Below are 4938 nucleotides of genomic sequence, written 5' to 3'. Positions count from 1 at the left end.
AGCTTGGTTGGCTTATTGCTGCTTTACAGTGTCTCCTACGTTCCAGCTGGCTGACTGAGGCTTTTGCACATGGTATCTGGGTAGGGATCTGAGAGAGAGTAGAAGTGCTCAACTGCACGACATCAATTGCACCACATTCTATTAGCCAAAGCAAGTCACAAGGATACCCGGGATTCAAGGGCTAGCCTGCCTCTTGATGGGGAAGGTTGTAGTCACATTCTAAAAGCTCAGGTACAGGGAGGGGAAGAATTATAGTCATTTTTACAATCTTTTACACCTACCAAGTAAAAATAAAGTAGATTCAAATAATTTTATCTATTTGCTTATTTTTGGCTCTGCTGGGTCTTGGTGTGTGGGCTTTTCTCTAGTTGTGGTGTGCAGGCGTTTCATTGTGTGGCTTCTCTCGTTGCAGAGAAGGGCATGTGGGCTTCAGTAGCTGCCACTCCTGGGCTCTAGAGCACAGGCTCAATCTTTGTGGGGCACAGGCTTAATTGCTCCACAGCATGTGGGAATCTTCCCAGACCAGGGATTGAACTTGTGTCTCCTGCATTAGTAGGTATATTCTTTACCACTGATCCACCAGGGAAGCCCAGATCCAAATCATTTTACCCACAGACAAAAAATGGGCTGGCAAATACGTTGTATGAGTTTGCACCTTACTTGTTTTTTTTTTTTTTTTTGAGTTTGCACCTTACTTGAAATAGTAATTATTCTTGCTGATATTGAAAGTATCAAAAGAGGAAACTCAGATTCTCAGTTAATTCTCGTCTCTCTTCCAAGGTTTCATACACCATAAATCTAAGGCTCTTCCATTTAATACCATACCTTTTTTTTTTTTTTACTTTGTTTCTTTAAAAAAAATTTTTTTTTTATTGAAGGCTAATTGCTTTACAGAATTTTGTTGTTTTCTGTCAAACCTCAACATGAATCAGCCATAGGTATACATATGTCCCCTCGCTCTTGAACCTCCCTCCCATCTCCCTCCCCAGCCTACCCCTCTAGGTTGATACAGAGCCCCTGTGTGAGTTTCCTGAGCCATACAGCAAATTCCCGTTGGCTATCTGTTTTACATATGGTAATGTAGGTTTCCATGTTACTCTCTCCATACATCTCACCCTCTCTTCCCCTCTCCCTGTGTCCCTAAGTCTGTTCTCTGTGTCTGCTTCTCCCTTACTGTCCTGTAAATAAATTTAATACTATAGCTTTAATTTTGCCAGTTTGTATAGATGTTGTTGCAAGCTGGGCTCTTTGGGAGGTTAGACTCTGAGGGGGAGTGGAGTTTGAAGGATGTTCACTGGATCGCATCCCTGGGATCCACGCTGGTGGGGGAAGGAGGGCGGAGCAGAGGGAGAGGCTGAGTGGCTGTGCGGTCCACAGCCTCAGTCAGCCCTTCAGAGAGCTCTGGGTCTGAAACAGCTATCAGAGTCATCCCGGGTGGGGCCAGGGAGGCTGGGCCTTTTATAAACAAGCGTCCCTTCACCAGTGACGGGATGCAGGCCTCCTCTGGGAAGGGCCTGACCTCGGGCAAAGTGGCTTCTGCAGCTGAGGCATATCTTATGGTGCTCGTGGATGCGGAGTGTCTGCGGACAGCTCTTCTGGGGCTGAAGGCCCTGCCTTCCAGGTGCCGCACAGTGCTGGCAGGATGATGGTGAGACTCAAGCTTCACAGCGCTGGTCTAACCCACAGGAGAAGCAGCACGCGCACATAACATGATGCTGTTTATTGACCCTTGTTTACTTCGATTCACTCAGTTGTGTCTGACTCTTTGCGACCCCATGGACTGCAGCACGCCAGGCTTCCCTGTCCATCACCAACTCCCGGAACCTGCTCAAACTCGTGTCCATCGAGTCGGTGATGCCATCCAACCACCTCATCCTCTGTCCCCTTCTCCTCCTGCCTTCAGTCTTTCCCAGCATCTGATTTTCCAATGAATAAGTTGTTTGCATCAGGTGGCCAAAGTATTGAAGCTTCAGCTTCAGCATCAGCCCTTCCAATGAATATTCAGGACTGATTTCCTCAGAGGATTTAAGACAGCTACATAAAGGGACTCTCAGCAGTGCTGAATTCATTGCTGCTGGAGCTGAGCAATAAATATTGGGTTAATCGAGGAATTAATTAGCCATCGTGCAAACTGCTTTCACGTGTGTTTCATGTTGCCGTCTCCTCCTCCTCCAAAGGAGCACTGATTCCTGCCACCCTGCCCTCTGGCCAGCAATTCCTGGCACTTGGCAATGAAGATTTTCTCTCTCTTTTGTCTTGATCCTCAGTCACCCACATTGTCAGTGGGAAGTGAGTTGGGACTAAGTGGGGGTCAGGGGCCAGCAGTTGAATCCATCTCTAAAGTAGTCATATCCATAAAAATTAAAGCTTACCAAATAGTTCTCCTATAATTAATTGTATTATAGTTACATTTTTCTTCTCTTTGTGAAGACATAAGGCTACCTTTCCTAGTGTGTTTGGAATAGATTTGATGTGTGTATGGCCTTTCAGTCATCTGCTGCCCTACAGCTGGATTAGGAAAGCTCTAGTGCTTCCCATCGGAATATGGGGCCACCATTTTAAGGGCCTTATCATGGTCTTTGTAAGAGTTTGACCAGCCACACGGGGAGGCAGCACTGCCTAGAAGTTAAGAACCCAGGATCTGGAATCTGACTGTTCGACTCTAATGTTTTCTAGATGTGTGTTCTTGAACGAGTCCATCCCTCAAAGCCTCAGTTTCCTCATCTACCTGATCAGATCAGATCAGATCAGATCAGTCGCTCAGTCATGTCCGACTCTTTGCGACCCCATGAATCGCAGCACGCCAGGCCTCCCTGTCCATCACCAACTCCCAGAGTCCACTCAGACTCACGTCCATCAAGTCAGTGATGCCATCCAGCCATCTCATCCTCTGTCGTCCCCTTCCCCTCCTGCCCCCAATCCCTCCCAGTGTCAGAGTCTTTTCCAATGAGTCAACTCTTCACATGAGGTGGCCAAAGTACTGGAGTTTCAGCTTTAGCATCATTCCTTCCAAAGAACACCCAGGGCTGATCTCCTTCAGAATGGACTGGTTGGATCTCCTTGCAGTCCAAGGGACTCTCAAGAGTCTTCTCCAACACCACAGTTCAAAAGCATCAATTCTTTGGCGCTCAGCCTTCTTCACAGTCCAACTCTCACATCCATTCATGACCACAGGAAAAACCATAGCCTTGACTAGACGGACCTTTGTTGGCAAAGTAATGTCTCTGCTTTTGAATATGCTATATAGGTTGGTCATAACTTTCCTTCCAAGGAGTAAGCGTCTTTTAATTTCATGGCTACAGTCACCATCTGCAGTGATTTTGGAGCCCAGAAAAATAAAGTCTGCCACTGTTTCCACTGTTTCCCCATCTATTTCCCATGAAGTGATGGGACCGGATGCCATGATCTTCATTTTCTGAATGTTGAGCTTTAAGCCAACTTTTTCACTCTCCTCTTTCACCTTCATCAAGAGGCTTTTTAGTTCCTCTTCTCTTTCTGCCATAGGGTGGTGTCATCTGCATATCTGAGGTGATTGATATTTCTCCTGGCAATCTTGATTCCAGCTTGTGTTTCTTCCAGCCCAGCATTTCTCATGATGTACTCTACATATAAGTTAAATAAGCAGGATGACAATATACAGCCTTGACGTACTCCCTTTCCTATTTGGAACCAGTCTGTTGTTCCATGTCCAGTTCTAACTGTTGCTTCCTGACCTGCATACAAATTTCTCAAGAGGCAGATCAGGTGGTCTGGTATTCCCATCTCTTTCAGAATTTTCCACAGTTTACTGTGATCCACACAGTCAAAGGCTTTGGCATAGTCAATAAAGCAGAAATATATGTTTTTCTGGAACTCTCTTGCTTTTTCTATGATCCAGCGGATGTTGGCAATTTGATCTCTGGTTCCTCTGCCTTTTCTAAACCCAGCTTGAACATCAGGAAGTTCACGGTTCACATATTGCTGAAGCCTGGCTTGGAGAATTTTGAGCATTACTTTACTAGCGTGTGAGATGAATGCAATTGTGCGGTAGTTTGAGCATTCTTTGGCATTGCCTTTCTTTGGGATTGGAATGAAAACTCACCTTTTCCAGTCCTGTGGCCACTGCTGAGTTTTCCAAATTTTCTGGCATATTGAGTGCAGCATTTTCACAGCATTGTCTTCCATCTTTCAGGACCTGGAACAGCTCAACTGGAATTCCATCACCTCCACTAGCTTTGTTTGTAGTGATGCTTTCTAAGGCCACTTGACTTCACATTCCAGGATGTCTGGCTCTAGGTCAGTGATCACACCATCGTGATTATCTGGGTTGTGAAGATCTTTTTTGTACAGTTCTTCTGTGTATTCTTGCCATCTCTTCTTAATATCTTCTGCTTCTGTTAGGTCCATACCATTTCTGTCCTTTATCGAGCCCATCTTTGCATGAAATGTTCCTTTGGTATCTCTAATTTTCTTGAAGAGATCTCTAGTCTTTCCCATTCTGTTGTTTTCCTCTATTTCTTTGCATTGATTGCTGAGGAAGGCTCTCTTATCTCTTCTTGCAATTCTTTGGAACTCTGCATTCAGATGTTTATATCTTTCCTTTTCTCCTTTGCTTTTCACTTCTCTTCTTTTCACAGCTATTTGTAAGGCCTCCCCAGATAGCCATTTTGCTTTTTTGCATTTCTTTTCCATGGGGATGGTGTTGATCCCTGTCTCCTGTATAATGTCACGAACCTCATTCTATAGCTCATCAGGCACTCTATCTATCAGATCTAGGCCCTTAAATCTATTTCTCACTTCCACCGTATAATCATAAGGGATTTGATTTTGGTCATACCTGAATGGTCTAGTGTTTTTCCCTACTTTCTTCAATTTCAGTCTGCATTTGGCAATAAGGAGTTCATGGTCTAAGCCATAGTCAGCTCCTGGTCTTGTTTTCATTGACTGTATAGAGCTTCT

Source organism: Bos indicus x Bos taurus, chromosome 10, assembly GCF_003369695.1.
Source record: "Bos indicus x Bos taurus breed Angus x Brahman F1 hybrid chromosome 10, Bos_hybrid_MaternalHap_v2.0, whole genome shotgun sequence".
Taxonomy (NCBI): domain Eukaryota; kingdom Metazoa; phylum Chordata; class Mammalia; order Artiodactyla; family Bovidae; genus Bos; species Bos indicus x Bos taurus.
This window is presented reverse-complemented; position numbering follows the sequence as displayed.